Genomic DNA, 18296 nt, shown 5'->3' with positions numbered 1-18296 from the left:
GAGAATAATGTTTTAAATGTGCATAATACCTTTCACTGAAAAAAGAGGATGTGGTTTAGATTAGCACAGTATGTTTTTCAAACTGCGGTATATGAAATGGCTGCTGGGTATGTCTGTAGTTTATAGATTTTCACAGAAGAATTTCCTGATAGTATTAATTGGAGAAATGGTGATAATTATTAATAGGATTAAAAAGAAATGGTGAATACTGATAATATAAGCAAGCTTGTGCTTTTAATACAGATTGTGTGGGTGAATTCGGGAGGGGAATAAGAGAGAACAAGTCTATTCTTAAAAAACAAATTATCACAGAAAAAATCATACCTTTGTATGTATGGTTTCCTCAGCTTTCTTATAATTTTATCCACGTGGCTTTATCTAAAAGCAAAGCCACCCCCCCAGCCCCCCACCCCTGGCTCAGAAGAAGAACTGCTGGTATCAGAAGAAGACACTAACTTTCCTCCTGAGAGTGCTGAATAACACTGTAGATGTGGAAAATGTAAAATAAGAGAATGTTCCAAGAGCCAGATTTTCAAGGCAGTGAAAAAGACTTTTTAATGGGTGGAAGGAAAAGATTCAAGAAGAAAGAACAGGTTAACAACTTGTTGGCCTGTTTGTCACACTGTCATGCTAAAAAGGTGAGGATCACCGGCAGTGTTAAGAGCAAATCCCTTCAAGTTTTCAAGCACAAAGCTAACCAACTACTTGGCTTTGAAAGAGCTGCCAGTGTTCAGGACTGAAGCAGTTCCTTTAAGGGAATACCTAACACAAATCTGTTAAAGTCTCAGGCTTTGTGATGATAGGTTTTCCCTTACTTTGCAAGAAGTCACCAGTTCAAATAGGTCATTCTTGTTTTTAAAGACATAGGAATTAACAGAAAAGACCTTCTCCTCTCATATTTCAAGTCTAAATTAAATTTATTTTGTGCCTCATCCAGTGTTCTGTCAGTACTATAACAGTCCAAGAAAGAATTGGACAGATTGTCTCATTTTGTGGTTTCCATTTATGTGTGTTAGGGATGGGAAGAGAGCTGACAGTAGAGGGAAGTTCTGTTCTCCAGTAACATATTTTATTGGTTTTGGTCAAGATGCTTTTTTTGGTCAAAAATGCTTTTGTCAGACACCAAGACCTAGCAGCTTTGATATCTAGGTGCCTGCCACCTTTCTTTTGGCCATCTTCTTCTTTCCAGGCTTTTCTGGTACCTCATCCTGGTCTGCTTTGTCATTGTTAACACTTGCTGATCCTTAGCCACCATACCACAAATGACTGAAAGCTATTGAACCTTTTTTTTTTTCCTCCCCCCCCTCCCATTTAGTCCTGTCTGTAGAGCTGTTCTGATGCCACTGTCCTAGTCACTATTGTTCTGGCTTTCAATGGTAGCTTTTAATTCAAGTCAAATTTAATTCCATTATGTTAAGTTTATATTTGTCTCAAATTCCTTGTTTATATACAGGATTTTCACAGGCAAACACCTGTGGCTTCAAAATATCTGTGAACAGGTGCCTTAACAGCTTTGCATCCTAAATAGGTATGATAAGCAAGAAGGCAAGACATTCCTGCAGAAGTATGGACACAAGCTGTAAATACAAGGATCCCCTTTTGAAAAGACATCATTTTGCTGTGGTAGTTTTTTTATAACTATTGGTAAATTGACATGGATAAAGAAGGCAGTGATTTCGTTTATGCTGCTTCAAAATTTTCCATATATAAATATGTCCTAAAGTTGTGGATAAGCTTATTTTGGTTTCTTATGGGCATTTTGAGATTGCAGTCTGACTTCTTGATCTCAGGCATTTGGTGCATTTAAAAGTGAAATGGAGAATTTTTTTAAGCCCCCCTCCCAGCATTTTGTGGACAGCTGATCAGATTTCTGTCCAGCTCTCATTGCATTTGCTGTCATTCACACCCTGCTTTTATGTACAGTGTAGGAGAAGTGATTTGTGGTAGTGCAAGCAGGAGGAGAATCAAGGCCTCAGTGTTCTTTATTTCATTTCAGTCCCATCTGCCTGGTAACTGCTCCAAGATACTAACCTCTGATATAACAAAAAGGATAAACTCATAGAACACTAATGGTCAAAACTGTCACTATGAATACCACTCCTCATTGCACGGACATCAGGGTGACCCAAAGCTCATTATAGAAGGTGTGCAGCCTCAGCTCCTTCGCTGCTATTGCTAGGTTTGCTGCCACTGAGGAACAGTCAGATGGGAATTGTTCTCGCACATACGTATAAATGCTGATGCCTGTCTCAGCAGTTACACCTCTGTGAAGAACCATTGTACAGCTGTTTCATGCTAGATTTTTGGGGCTTATTCTTTTCCCTCCCTGTGCTCAAAGTACAAAAGGCAAAGAGTGGAGGAGGATAAAGGAGCACTGAGCTTTATTCAGTATTTAGTCTTGAGCATAACTGTCCTATAAACCGTTGACCTGGATAGTACTTTAAAAAGGCACTTATGTATATGTTGTTCAGGAAGAGCCCTGTAAAGTGACCAAGCTTAGAAGCAGTTGTAAAATTGCAGGATTTAAGTGATTGAATTCTGATATGTATATACTGCATGTTTGGGAAATAAGCCAGTTAAGTTCAATGGATTTACTTTTGTTTTTCATTTGGCTTTAATCTTACCTCTTGGTCCTAAACCCTTCTCTCTTCTTGTGTGCGTACATTCTAGGTACTGAATCATTTGTAATGACAGGTTCTGAAATCCTTGGTTTGCAAGCATTTCATTTGCCTCCTGTGATAACAGGAGTCATGATCTTGATGGGAATTAATTGCTGTGTTGACTGACCCTTGACACTGATTAAACTGCTAAACACAACACTGTCTAGAAAAAACAAACTGATCAAACTGATGCCAACATCTACGAAATCCATTGTTAGCCTGGGTTTTTATATGCAGTACTTGTATGTTCTTAAAACTTAAGATTTTCTTAAAATCTAGAGCATTCTTTCTCTGATGAAGGGAAGCGGTGTTCCATCAGCTCTCTGGAAAGGTGTCACCATTTAATGTTGACTTAAAAGAAAGGAAACTGAATCTCTTTCATTTACTATCCTTAACCAGGATGAGGAGGCAGAATTGTTCTGTCCTCTATGAAGTACATATTAATAGAAATTAAGTTCCTTGATGAGCCAGCAATTTATGCTTGCATTTTCTCTAGTCTTTTTTACATTACGGTGCTGTTTAACTAGATTAAGAAATTATCTCAGCTAATAATGTACTCTGATGTCTTCAAAGGGGGAGAGTTTACATATAAAGTCTGGTCATGTTAGAGAAGGAACAGTACATGATTTTACTTGACATACTTCAGGGTGAAGACCTTATGTGTTGTAAACTTACCAGTGTTACAGAAATCTGTAAATTATTGAATTCCATACTCTCTACAGCGTACATATTTTTGAAAATATTGATGCTTTGTCAGTAAAACATTTCAGTTCAGTCTTGGCGCTCAGTATCATGTTCCTTGCAAATGGATCCCGCACCAAGAAATCTTCTTAAATATTTTAAAGTAATTATATATGTACATATTTTGGTGTAGGATAGAAATTAAATATGAATCAAAAAAACAACAGAGAAACATTTTCCCCATTGGATTATAATTAACTTCCTCCTAATGTAAAAAATCTTGTATCCCAGTAGATGTAACATGGATATTTTGAAGACTCTATAATGTTTAAGTGTTAAGGGTCCATCTCCTGCAGATGCTTTGGATATGTTATCTGGAGACCTAGCAAGGAACAGTGCTTTCATCTGTCTTGATTTCTAATGAAATACTGCCTAACTTTCAGTTAGTGAATGGGTAGATGTGCATCTTAAAAAATAAAAGATACAAATCTTTCTGTTTCTGATCTTCCCATGTTTCAGGGAGCATGGAAAACTGCCAACCCTTCACTAGTCTCTTCTTTAACTGCTTGAAAATTTTGGGAGATTTTATCTTTTTCTGTGAATTGCTTGGTGCATTTGGTATAGCTTCTGCTTGTCAGAGTTCTTACTAAATAGAACTGGTTTCAATAAATCATTGTAAGTTCGGGAAGTCTGGAGTTCCAGTCATAGCAGTTCAGAAGAGAGGATGGGAAATAAGAATAGGAGAGCTTTGCCAGCTTGGTAAATAGGTAGTTCTCAAAAGAAGAGAAGAGAGAGAATAGTTTGAACAGTGACATCTGTGATAGGGGAAGGTTGTGAATATCATTCTCTCACAGGTTGGATTAATGTTTCACCTATAGAGGTGAAACGAAGTCTCATGGTTGAAAGTGGTAGAAGTTAGTGGATTCAGCTTACTTTGTCAATCATCTGCCTCAATATAACACTATGCAATATGATATTTTTCTAGCCATGGAGCAACAGTGCTCTAGCTGGAGTAAGTCAGTCCAGAGATACTGGAGGAAGCTGCTTAGCCTTTATCTCAAGTGCAGTTATCACTTCATTCACAGATTTATTCCTGTAATTGCTTTGGATAACCAGTATCTGTTAAGGTCTGAAGTAGCATCTTATTTTAATAAATCTTTTATTATGAAACTGGATTTTAAATCCCTTTCTATTACTACTCCCTAGTGCACAGGGATTGCCCTAAGATATATTCCTTTAAGATACTTATTTCTTATGGTAAATGGGCATCAGTGCTTCATGTTAAAATCAGGTTTGGCTTGGAACTTACTTTTGCTAATAGTAATCTATGAAGTGTGATGACAAAATTATTCTGCGAGCTGTCCTGTCCAGGGTAAGCTTGGAAATCTTCTTTCTTTTCTTTTCTTTTTTTTTTTTCTTTTAATTGTTCCTTGCTAGCGTAAGCCATACGATGCTTTTGATAACAGTCATCAAATTTTACAGCTATCACTATAATCTCACTGCTGTCAACCATCTGCATCCCTCCTCATGTTCTATAGAAACTGCAGAGAAAAGAAATACATAGTTAATTTTAGACAGCACATCACTCCCGTTAATGGAGTTTTGTGTCCCAAGTATCATCACTGTGTAATGTCTGTGCAAATAATCTCATGGAAACCAGAAAGAATTGACACACAAATAGATTCCTTAATGATTTAAAGCCCTTAGGCCTGTTTTACAGGTATCAGAGGAGGGCTGCAAGATGTGTGCATTATACAAGTCTGGACACAGTGTTATACCCTCCGTTTGGAAGATTTTTATTTCATGGAATCTGAATTTGACATCACCTGAACAAAGAAGGCAAGTGAAGAGCCTACAAATAGTTCTTGATTATACACCTGCTGTATACACTGGTGAAGTGCTATGAACAGTAATGAAAGTGCCGAGTACCCTCTGAACTTCAGGGAAGGGTGAAAAATCTTACTTGATTAAAGAGAAACCTGGGCAAAAAAGGTAGAGAAGCACTACTCTAAAAAAGTTGGCCAATATTCATATAACCCTGTGATACTTATGCTTTGATTCTAGGAAAGGCAAGACTGTGCATAGACAGATGGAGAAAAGCAATCACATAGATAACAGGGTGGCCTGTGTCCTACAGCCTAATCCTGTCTATACCGTGTTTTGTTCTGTGGCTTTAGAGTTGTTTACTCCTCTTTACTTCTTCTTATCCATCCATAAATAAAAGTCGCCAAATGTCACACTTCACCTTCCAATCCTGTGACTTGTTTAAAAACATGTGGAGTATTACCTTTTTTCTGCTTCGCTTATACTTTAGTACAGAACCCAAGTTGAAATACGGGAAATCACTTCACAGCCACCTACCTGCCGTGCTGTGCTCTCCTCACCTTTTTTGGCTACTTAGGAGCGCCCTCTGGGTAGTGAAAGCAGTGGTCAGAGAAGCTCCCGTGTTGTTGAACAGATGGAAATACAGCTTCTAAAGTTAAACATCTGTCGGCTCTCTATAAACCAGGGTAACATACCTGATGTGCAAGATCTTCATTCATGAGAGTTAGTCGGATGTTCTGCTTTTACATACCAGGTGTTATAGGAAGAACCACAAACTTAACGAATAGTGATATTTTATAATTCTACTTACTACCTGTTGCTTCCTAGGAGTACCAAATGCTCAGCATGAATGTCATTCATGAATAATGCACAGGAATTTCCCACTGATTGAAATACACATTAGAGGTAGGCTAAAGCTAAATATTTTTTTAAATTATCCCCCAAAGAACATAACGTAAAACCTATATCTCATTGTGTTATTTAACTTTTTATTTCATAAAACCCACAAAACAAAAAAAAAGGTTTATGTTTAAGATAGAGTAATGGTAAAATGTTAAATCAGACAGAAGGACTGATTCAGACATAGGGCTGTCACCTGGAGAGCAAGATGATGGACATTTCATTTAGGCTTCATTTGAGTGGCAGGATTGGTGCTTAAAACAATATCTGTGTACAGCAAAACCTTTCAGCATTATATTTAATCATTGTGGAGAGATGAAAGGGGGGTCCCACAATAAAAACGTGTTTTAAATTCCTGATCACTGTGCTTTAACATTTACATTACTGACACACAACAACAGATTTTAAAAGAAATGCTCACTGAAACTGTGTAATTTTATATCTCCCCTTTTATTTTTCTTCATAGGGAGTCCATTTAAAATTACACAAAACCCCCTCTTCATCTTCTGAATGTTTCACTGGTTAGCATAATTTATAGCTAGTTCTTGTGAATGAGGTGATTGTACCCAGGTGATTGCAAAAAAGTCTGCATATCTTAGCTTTATAAATATTACTCTGAATCTTAAGTTTATTAAAGCATGTAACATGAGTGAGTGCCGTGCAGAGCTCTTCAAATGCAAAGACCACACACCATGTAACCTTTGGAGCCAATCCTCATCTTGGCTTTGCTTTTCTTAGCAAAAAAATTAACTCCATGATCATAAAATTTAGCCAGTACTTTACCTCTGCAATTGAAATCTCACAAAATGGTTCAACCCACACACTAAATCCTACCTTCATTATCTGTCATACTTTGCCTCAGAGAACTGGGAAACTGACTTTACAGTAGCTCAGCAGACTCAGTGGGTTCTTACGTAGTGAGGTATTGCAGGAAAATACTGGTAGGTAGATAAAGCACCTTTCAGACTGTCTGACAGTTAGAAAAAAACCATCTAAACTCTCCTCTTTGCATAGTTGTTTTCATCAACAGCCGTCAAGGCACTCTAGAAAGCAAAAAAGAGTCATTCCCTTAGCAGACAAAGCAGTAACTAAAGGTCAGCAAGATTAATGGAGTTGCCCATGGCCATACAGCTTATTTGTCAAGATACCGGCCAGGTCTCCAGGCTCCCAGTCTTGTGCTCAGGCCTGTCGTGAAGTCTGGGGCTGTGCAGTGCTAGTGCTGCCAGCGGCCAGGTTAGAAAATTAATTCTGCTGAGAAAGTCCTGGTCTCGACATGCAGCTGTTTGGCTGCTGAATGGTTCTTGTGCTTGTTGCATTTGCCTCTTTCTCCCATATTTTCTTTCTACATTAATGCAGTGCTGCCAAAAGGGCTGGACATTTGCCCAGGAGGTTTTAACTACTCTGGTCATGAATTGGTGTAAACTTTGTCAGATGTGTTTGTACTTCTCTGAAGTTTTGTGGCTTGTTCCTAGTCCTGCTTATGACAAGGTTATTTTGAAAGGGGACGAGAATGCAGGCAGCCTGCTGTCAGAGCCCTGCCTCAGCTTGTTGGGTGACATGATCTAAAATTTCCCAGAAATTTGGTGCAATTTCTTTATGTCTTGAAGCAAATTTCTGGAGAACTGCCAAGATGAAAACATGCACAGCTATCCTCTGTGCAAAAACGTGCATGTTCCATGAAGATGCGATTCAGGGAAAAGCCGGAATCCTTCTTACTGTAGAGCAGGGAGACAAAAATTTCCATCTGTTGATAATAACAAGCCTAGGATTCTTCTTGTTCAAGCTGGAGCAGAACTGCCGAGAAGTCCCTGGAGAATTTCAGTCCAGTACTACATATTTGAAAGATTTGGATCCCATTCTAAAATATTTCTATTGGTTGACTGAATCTCTTGAAACCCTCTATTTTTCATCATAATGCAGTCAGAGAAATTAAATCTATAGTGCTGTTGGCCATAAGTTGAAGTATTTTGGTAGGAGTATCATGACTATAGTGTTTGCTGTGGTCTGTAGGTCATGAACACCCACTTTTGAATAGATGGGACCTGGAAGAAACCTGCATGTGGTGCAGCTGACTTCAAGGAAAAAGCTAGAAATGGGTTTGAGGTTCCCTTATAGGTGAAAAAAGCCAAAAGCCAGCATGGTGCACTGTCTGGGCACATTTTCAAGGCCTCTTTTATTTTGAGTAATTAATTCTGTGTTTTATTAGTAATGAAAGCAGGGGCTATTTTGTACAATGCTGGGGCAGTAAAGGGTGACTCAAAGAAAGTTAAACCCTGATGTAGCATTTTTTTTTGCAATTTATCACCTGCCTGTCGTGCTTACTGAATGTGTAATATAAGTTTACTGTTATTCAGGCCAATTGTATCCTAAATTTCCTTAATAATTAGCTTTCAAAGACAGGTAACTTTAAACAACTGATTGTCTCATAGTTAACTGGAAAAATCTGTAGTGTGACATCTCTTCTTTGAGGCAGTCTAAATGCAAGCTGGTTTTTTGTGAGCTGTCTTGAATAAAGTGGTTTTATTGAATAAATACATGCATTAGGGCTTGAGTCTGCTGTATCCAAATTCTTGCAGCCTTTTTACAGATTTGTCGTGATTCCAGCTGGTTTGTAATTTTGTTTTTTTTTATTATTATTATTTGGTGGATGAAAGATCTGTTCTATTTTGGTTTTGGTTAATGAGACTTAAGATGCTAGAGTATATAAATGTACATCCTTAAAATTGGTCACAATTATTGGTAGAATAGTTGGTAGAATTGGTAGAAATGACAGGTGTGTAACCTGTATACTCCTTAATGTAGCTTCCTGAAGGTGCATTCAAGAAATTGTAGCAGAAGACACTGCTGGCCCACTGCTCAAGCAGAAACAGTTAACATGCACTGCATTTGTGTATTTTCCATCCTGAAATCCCAGAACAGTGAAGTCCAGGTAGAGTGGATCTAAGAGCTGTGCCGAGCTTGCCAGTGTTGCTTCCCAGGAGCTCTTAGAGACACCTTAATCACTTTCATTGCATTGCAGACCACTGGGAGGGGTAGAATAGTGCTCCTGTCCCTTTGTCACATTGTCTTATCTGAAAACCCAAAGCTTCCCTACTGTGTATTTTGTGTTTGTTAAATATGTTGGCGCCCTGTTGGTTGGTTGTTCCTTTGTGAACCTTAGAAGCTACAGTTTTCCTTGATTTCCCTACAAGAACATCGAAGGCTACAATGTTGACTTCAACAAGCCGTTCGTGGTAACCAGTCTTCTGTAGAACTAGGTGGTGTCTTGCCAGCTGAACACAATAGACTAACTATAAACTTCACAATCCACTGCTAAGCTTTTATTTTCTGAATCTTTTTTTCTGCATCTACAGGTGTAGAAGCCACTTTAACATGTGGTGTGTCTGAAGCTGGCCCCCAAGGGTGCAAACACAGCTCTAATTGATTATCTGAAATGTGCAGCTTTAAGGGTCCTGCAGTTACTGCTCAAGCTCTGCTGAGTTACTGCACAGCTTTAGGCAGCAGAGTTTTACTGACTGCAGCAAATAAATTTGCTGTGCTTTATGGAGCACGGAGAAGCTTGTTTTCTGAATTTTAATCATCTCAATAAATCGTGTTAAGATTGTGTTCTATTAGACTCCAGGAAATTAATGAGAACAATTCAAATATGGACATTATTGGGAAGGTGTGATGCTAACAGTACAGTTAGAAAAAAGTTTTAAAATTTGGCTGAGGCAATAATGAGGGTGCTAAGTATTGTAGAGATACAGAGTGCAGCTACCCAGGAATCCCCTTTCAGTCTTGCTTTTTACCTACAGGGATTCTGTTGTCCTACTGGGGACTAAACTGATGATGATTTTCAGGTTGCACTTCACAGAGGTGAGGAAACATTTATAATGGTGATCAAATAGCTCAGATAGAGAAATTGTGAAAAGGACATTTTCTAGTCAAATTAGAGTTCTGGATCATGTAAGATGAAAACAGGAATTAGAGCCACTGAAGTTAGCACTTCCATCCTTAGAAAGCTTCTTTGCTGGATATGATGTGTATTTTAATATAGGGAGAAAAGTAATAAAGGAGAAAGATGGTATTTAATGGGGAAGTGCAGTGGGATGAATGGAGCATCCTGTGATGCCAACCAATTAATCAGACCAGCAGCATCAACAAAAATATTTTGATTCCGTGACTTGAGAGTTTGGTGTTACTGACTACAGCAATGAAGATCAGCAAATTTTACTTGTAGCCTCTAATTGCCCCTGCAGTAAGTGGAGGAATATTCATTCTTTGTTGTGGGAGTGGTTATGCACCTTAGGGTCAGAAAGCGCATGCAGTGCATGGTTCTCAGCCTTTCTAAGGCTCGTCATTTGGATAGCTTTCAGATCTTTATTTGCAAGATTAGAATGTTTTCAAAAAGATATGCCAGGTTGAAGCCTCTTCATTGCTGTATCTCAAAACATTATATTAGAAAGCTGTAATGATTGATGAGCATTTCTCATTGCAATTACAGATGAGGAACAGCAACCAACAAATCATGCCACACTGGTGAATGAATTACTGAGACGCTCTCTGTAGTCTGGCCAGCGAATCATTAAATCAAGCGAAGATGAGCAAGGGGCTGCCTGGATGTTCTCGCCTCAGCACAGCAGCTGAGTAAGCTGCTGTCTGTCTAAATCAATCCCTATTCTGGGAATTGAAACAGTGGAGACATGAAGCCCGTCCGTAGCCACATAAAAGACATGTTATGGCAGCAATTTAGGGGGCTATGCCTAAGGCAGTTTTTTGAATCCCTAATCCTGCCAGCTCAAAGGGAAGAAAATGGGGAGGCCATACTTGGATATGTAAAACTTTTCTCCTGACTTCTACTTGAACTGGGGGATCTGGCCCACAGTTAAGGCAGTCAATGGGGAGTTTATGCAGAGTGTATGTTGTAAGGGATCTTACAACACAGATCTTGGCAGATATATTTAATATCTGACAATTAAAATAGCTTGGCTGCCAAACACACTGAACATTGCCAGATTTTTATAAGATCTTGTGAATTCCTGACCTAGATATTCATTGGAGAAGGGAGTTCAAGAAGAGGAGGGAAGCATGAACCAAGCATGGAAGACTGGACTCCTCACTTCTTACCATATCCCTTATTTCTTCTGAGTAGTAAAAATCTAAAACATGCAAAATGGGGCTAATAAAATGATTTAGGATGATCATAAGGTCAGCTCACTCTTAAAGTTGTTCCCATTTCTGTCTTTATATAATTTACTTTATGCTTGGGGTACTGAATAATGAAAAATCTAAACAAACAGAGCACTAAGCCTCAATCCTACATGTAAATCTGTGCACATGTGCTGCAAACAAGATAGCACCCATGGACAGATTTGTTTGTGTTGCCATGTGAGCCAAATGCTATGTTTTTGCTTCTTTTAATTATTCAGTCCTGAAAGAATTTACTGTGAAATCCCACCAGGCAGAGATAAGACTAAAAACCTTGTAATCTACAACTGTACAGGAGGGTCAGTTTATGGCCGAACGTGATGGAGAATTTAGATGTGGAGAGAATCTTTCATAGTGAAATAGGATGAAAACCTGCATTATTTTAGTGCTTTGCAGCTTGTACACTATTTCTATTTATGATGAACCTAAAGCTTGGAAAAAACCAAATTACTAGATTTAATCCAGATTTGCTGTTCTGATGATTTTTTTCTTACATTAATTCAGGTTGTCAAATAATTCAGTCCCAACATGGCAAGGGCAAGACAAATTAATTAGCTTAAGCTCCGTGAGTTCTGAGGGTTTTGTCTCTGTGTACTTTGCATGAGGATATGCAGGGCACTGCCTTCAGATGATTAGCCACTAATAGGGGAAGGGTCCCTTAGCTTGTCACCTGCCCTAATAGCACTCCCAGCCAAATGAGAAGATTGTCAGTGAAAATATTTACAATTTGGAACTGAAGACCACATTCCTAGTGCAGTTACAATTATTAAACTATTATGTATTCTCCTGAGACTGCTCAGGAATCACAAGTAATGCTTTTACAATAATGGAATGTTTAGTCCTAGAGAAAATGGCCAGGTCTGGTCTCATAAAAACAACCAGCCAATTTTTAAGAAATGTTGGGCTCAACAGTATCTGGAATGCTTACATGCTGTAACCTTGTTACATGTAAGATAGTTATGGTAAATGGGTTTTCTGCAAGGGAATCCCCTGATATTCTTACTTGGAAGATTACCTCTCTGACACTATTATATACAGATTCTCCATCAGACTAAGAAGAAAGTCTCTCACACCACCTTTAAAAATATCTCCAACCAAAGAGAAAACAACGCTTAATTATTTCTTTCTTTCTTTCTTTCTTTTTTTTTTTTCAAAAGGAAAAGAAAGTCATGTCTTGGGAAGAAGGGAAATCAAATAAAAAATTTAATGCTAGAGAAGAAAGGCAAGAAATGCAGTTTCCATGGAAACCAGAGCATAAGTAGAAACTTTCCAGCAAAGAGCAGAAACTAAAAATGAAAAAACGGAGTGGAGAAACTTGGCAGATAGCCAGCAGCTTCCACCACCTCCTTTTCTCCTGTTAACTTGGTGAGATTTTCTTAGTCATCTTTGCCTCATTTTGGAAGTGCTCTGCGCATTCAGAGAGTAAAGCTGGGCCTGTGGGGCAGTGTACTTCACAAGGGTGAGTGAATGACAACATTGCTTGAGATAAGGCAGGCTATGCCAAAAAACCACGCTCTGTATGATTCAGCTTGGTGGCACTTCCACTGAAGAAGGGCAAAATTATCTGGGAATGGGCGTAAGGTCAGAGTGGGTTTGGGAGATAGCTTAGAAAATGGAAACTGCTTCGTCTCATGGTTGCAAAACACTGAGCAAGTCCTTCTTGATTCTTGTTCAAACCAGGGCTTTCAGAGTACGCTGCAGCAATAAGCCGCGTAACACTTGGTGAGCTTGAATACTTCTCCAGTCCCTTTGTAGTAGGGAAAAGAGATACCCTGAAGTCTGCTCCAGGTGCTGCTGTGACTCAGGAAAGGCTGGGGCACCGTACCTCAGATCTCTGGTCCTCTGCTCTCAGCCGAGAGTCACACACATGCTGCCCCTTGCCACAGGCCTGCCCTGGGCACAGGAGGTGTTTCATACTGGGTTATTAATTGCATCCAATGTATTTCTAAAGCAGAGGGGTATTTCAGAAATTGGGTTCTATCTAGGACTCCGGAATTGATTGTTGCTGGCATGTTTAAGTCAGCTGTATGCAGTGAAGTAATACATTAACTGGATTAGCAATTACTAAGTCCACTTACACTTTTTAGCATGGCATGGAAAAAAGGAGGTTGGGAAAGTTACCAGGTAGTGCTGTAAAACCTTTGTTATGGCCAGGAGCTGATTTGGGGGAAAGATTTTGAGCGTGCCTAGGACTGCATGCTGTTACAGATGGTACTAATGAAAACACTAGTGTTTCAATTTCATTTAATCATATTGAAATTAAGCACGTAAGAGTTTTGCTAATTTGACCTCAGACTGCTCAGCATCTTATGTAAGTGACTCTTGTTTTCATGAACAAGATAGGAAATGCAGTGCAAGCCAAAAAAACCCCCCAGTTTTACTTCTTGTTTATGTGAAGTCTGGACAATCTTACCTCAAATACAGCACCACGAGTTATGAACCTGCCTGTCTCTCAGGTTTATCACTAGCAAGAGTCACAGTAAGGCCTACGTGTATTTAAATCTGGTGTTTTGCCACTGACTTCAGTGCTGAAATATACTGTGTCTCACCTGAGTTATTTCTTTGCCTTGCATATGTCTCATTTAAATATTATTCCAAAACAGCAAAGGTTTTTCTTGTTTGGTTTGGGTTTTTTTTTAAGTTGGAAGTGTTGAGACCTTGGGTGACTTAACACACTCGGGTACTTCACTGGGGTTTCCAACCAAATAAAATGGATGCAATTTTTTTTAATGTCCTTTAGTATCTGTGCCTGAAAATGACTGTACAAAGCAATTGCAGAGTATGACCTTGTATTTATTTTCCTAGTCTACTTTTAATGCCAAAGGCAAAGTTTATTCAGCTAAAATAACAAGTATGAGAGGCCTGGCCACGGCGTTTCAGTGTCTGGGGTGGAAAAAAACAAGGAAAAGAGTTCTCTGAGCTGCGCAAAAAGCATTTGTTGAAAGGAAAACAGGCATTGGAGGAAACGTAACCACACGCGTGTTTGGTCACCGTGAGCTACGGGGACCTGTGTCCCCGGCGCGGGCGGTTTGTTTCCGGGTGCAGCCCCGTGTCCCGCGGCGGAGAGCGCGGCCCGGGCAGCCGAGCGGCCCCGGCCGGCCTGCGGGGGGCAGCAGAGCCGTGCGCACGGCCCCGGCCCCGGCCCCGGCCCCTGGCCCTGCCCCGGCCCGGCCTCTGCCCCGCCATTGCCCCGGCCCCGGCCCCGGCCCCTGCCCGGCCTCTGCCCCGCCTCGGCCCCTGGGCAGCCGCGCCGCTGCTTTCCCCTGCCTGCACCAGGGGCTTCAGATTTGCGGCAACACCGCGGAGAGCTTCTTCCAGGAAAATAAGAATGTTCATTTGCCGGGACAGAGGCACGGTGGTAATGAAGGAATTTACTTGAAATGGCAGCTTTGACCAGGTTAAAGATTGTACGTTAGACACTTCTCAGGGATGTTACCTTGTTATGAAAGAATATGATGTGACAGAGAAAACTTCCCTCTAAGATGTGCTTGAATGCAGGTCTGTCTTCAGAACATAACAGTATTCCATTAGAGTTAAAAGTGCTGACATGGCACTCAGTGTTCCTGGCGTTTTCAGCTGAAGAGGCTTCCTCACTTCTTCCGTGTTCCTCTGTGCTTGGTGTGCAAACAAATGTTTGCCCTGTGTGCTCAGCACAGCCTGAGACCGTTGAAGTTGTTTTTGTCTTACATGACTTAATGTGAAACTATCTAGTTTCTGTTGGAATAGTCAAAGTATTGATGGACTCTGAGGGCTTATTTGTTACTTAGGAATGTTCAGCAAACTTGAGACAAATTGAAGAGGTGTAGCCTTAATGTATGCAAAGTAAAGCATAGGCAACGTTGGCAAAAGCTTCACAATACCCTGTATTATGTTGATTTGTACACAGCTGTGTGTGTTATGGTATGAAGTTTATGAGTGACATGACCTGAACAAAAGAGCGCTCCACTGGCTGCCAAGATTAGATTCCAGATGACTCTGACTGTAACAAGATGCCTTCCGTGTAGTATTACCACATACTGTGTAAAGGTAACCATAGGCTACTTCACGGCATTGCAAAGAACGAGCATTTTGGGAAATTCCTATTCCTGATGTCTGTTTTCAGCATTGCTGCTAAGTATTTTACCACTTCAGATTTGTCAGTGTTTGCCAGACTGTCTTGTTTAGATGTAGACCAGGAGGAAATCTGTACATCTGACCCTAGTGAATTCTGTTAGGAGCAAAAGTGCATATAATGAGCTAAACAGGACCCTTCGAAATCCCTGAGTTTAAGGAGTTTTAGAGCCTGCTGCATTTAGCCTAATACAGTAAGTGTGGGGCTCCTGATCTATGTGAGACCCTCTGAAGAAAGGAGAATCTGGCCTTTTCTAAGGCTGATTACTGTCTCAACCATCAAGACAAATACAATGCCTGTAAATGTTCTCTACTCTGCTTAGGATCATAGGGGTTTTGTATTTTAGCCTTGGTTAGCAAGAATTCCCTCATACTGGTTTTACAGTATTACAGAAAGGCTCAACAGCTTTCTCAACATGGCATAAAGCATGCTATCTTAGCCTAGGCACCAGCGCTGCCAGACTACTTAGTTTTGGGGATCAGTGCTGCCTGAGCTGTGGTAATGGTGGTATAATCTGTTCTAGAGGTTTCAAAAGCTCAGAGTTTCAGGAACAGTAAGGGGTATTTTTCAGCTAGTGTCCTGACCTGAGAGGTCCTGCTATCAGAATATGAATATCTTCCTCAAACATCTCTTTCATTGGGGGATGGAAATGAATTTCAGAATACGAAATGTGTGGTTCCCAGATTCTTCCCTGATCTCCTGCCCTACACCTTCCATTAGCAATTCTGTGTGCACTGCTCCCCCTTGTCATTCTATCAACCTTAACAGTCTTTAAATAGTCTATAGGCTCTGGGTGATGATTAACATATTGTTCCTCCTCCCTCTGCAAGCTGCTCAAGGAAGAAAAGACAAGAATGCATTGGAAATTACTTGCTCATATGTAGTTTGTAGTCCAATTTTAAAATCATCTCCTGCTTGTATCATTTGCCAAGTGCCTCAGACCAATAACCTACCCAGTTACCTGTCCTGTCCACCTCTTAGTGAGCACCTACATCATGGAAGTTGCCCTTACAAATTCAGAGAGGTCTTATCTATACCCTCCTGACAGTAGGTGTCAAAACCAGATACAGTAGTATTAATGCTGAAAATGGGCTGCACTTTGGAAGATCAGTGTCTCTACTAAATTGTTATGTTGCTTTTTTTTTCTCAAGGGGAATTCCTTTCATCCCCTCTCAGAAGAGCCTGCTAAACTCAGCCAGTACCAAGGTCCCAACAAATGTCCTTTAATAGTTTCAGATTTCAGCTCCGTGGCCTCTGATTCTATGTTCCTTTAATATGTTCACAAGTCCTCTCAGAGAACTAAGCCAGGAATAACCAACACTTTCTCAAGCCAGGCCTCCTGCTTTAAGGCACTCTGTGTTTCCTTTCCTGCCATATACATACTTGCTCATCTCCACAGCTCACATTTCCTTATGCTTTTAGATTGCCTGTACTGAAATAAGGTGTTATCAGGAGTCTGAGAGGAGAGTGCTGCATCCACTGCTTTCAATTTTGCTGGCTAAAGGAGGACAAAGGACTCTTAACATTTCTCTGCAGTCGCCTCTTGGCTTGGCATACTGTTCATTTCAATAATAAAGTGTTTCCTTTCATTCTCAAACAGTCAGACCCCTGCCAGAGCCATAATTGTTCACAGATGACTCATTTTGGCTGCAGGATCAAAACGAGGGAAAAGTGCTGTTTGCACAGTCTTTAAAACGTACAAGATGGGAAGAGATGTTCACGCTTGATATTTGTACCATATGTTGTTTCTAAATTTTATTACAGAGCCTTTACATTTCAAAAGAGATTCTAGTCTTGTCCTGGGGATGATTTAGAAAGAAAAAAGATAAGTAGAGTTTTGAGTTAGACTGAGATTAGCAAAGACTGACTACGTAGTTTCAGCTATGGAGCAGCATCCTGCAGGGGCTAGGTGGGAGGCTGTGTTGCAGTGGACAGTCTGACTGGTCTCTTTCTGCTGTGGTGTATATATATATCTTTCCATCATTGTTTAGGTGTTACAGACTCAGCTATGTTACTTATCAAAGTCACACTGAACTTCTCATTCTGTGTAGAATTTGTTTTGAAATGTTGTAGCTGGTGTGCATTTTCTTCTCTGTAGTGAAAAACTAATGAATGTACGTGGAGTGCTTTAATGAACAATCGCAAGTATTGATCAGCTCTTTGCTCTGTTTTGGGTGTTAGCTCTCCTTTTAAAGAGTTACATGTTTCCTTCAGTAGTACCTGTTGTGAGGTTCAGCACAGAGGTCAAGAGCAAAGCTGTTCTTTAGGGTAGACAATAAGGAAATGGAATGATGATTCCTGCATTGCCGTTCATGAGCAAACATGTGCTCTGTCAATTAGGAGCTATTATTTGTGTCTTCTATGAAGACTGTTTTGAGACCACCCAGCTATTTTAAATAAAACACCAAACAGGCATCAGAAAGCTTTGCTGCCTTTTTATTTTGTCTGATGAATTGTACAAACCCTGCAAACCAGATCATCTAAGACTGCTGCCACATGGATGTACTAGGACCATGAAGACAAGCTGTCATTGCATAGCCCTTTGCAGGTACTCGAAGGAAAAGGTTAGACTTGTTAACGCAGTAAAAGAGAGTATATTAGAAGAATAAAGGATATAAATTCAGTAGGAGGAGTTTTTGCTGTAGCTTTTTCCATCTAAAAATATAATGGGTGTCTTAGTGGAATGGGTATATATAGACTAGAGAGTTACTCTTGAGAGTGGAAGATCTGTATGAATAACTAGGGCGATAAGCAGAAAAAAATCTGTTTGAACTGGTACTGCAATAGAAGAGTATTATGTCATCATTTGGCAGGAATAACTGTGTGCCTTGCTAGATGTTTTCTAATATATTTATTTGGAGTGTCATTTATCATACCAGCCAGTTCTCTGCACTGGGCTTGTGAGGTCATTGAGGTAAAGACCTTATGGT

The 18296-nt window shown here is 40.0% G+C and overlaps 1 protein-coding gene across 4 annotated transcripts in view; it reads left to right on the top strand.

The window, feature by feature from the left end:
- Positions 1–18296, top strand: part of DAB2IP (DAB2 interacting protein) — a 249502-nt gene that overhangs the window by 54669 nt on the left and 176537 nt on the right. The window contains exon 1 of one of the 4 annotated variants that reach the window (XM_080402869.1): positions 2929–18296. This exon is cut by the window's right edge and continues 9707 nt beyond it. The exons of the other annotated variants lie outside the window; for them this stretch is intronic. The gene's annotated coding sequence lies outside the window, so the exon portion shown is untranslated. Of the gene's footprint in view, positions 1–2928 lie in introns of those variants that run through there. 4 annotated transcript variants of the gene reach the window in all.

Source organism: Falco punctatus, assembly GCF_963210335.1.
Source record: "Falco punctatus genome assembly, chromosome: 9".
NCBI classification, from domain to species: domain Eukaryota; kingdom Metazoa; phylum Chordata; class Aves; order Falconiformes; family Falconidae; genus Falco; species Falco punctatus.
The sequence above is the reverse complement of the archived record's forward strand: the minus strand, read 5'-3'. Positions and strand labels throughout refer to the sequence as shown.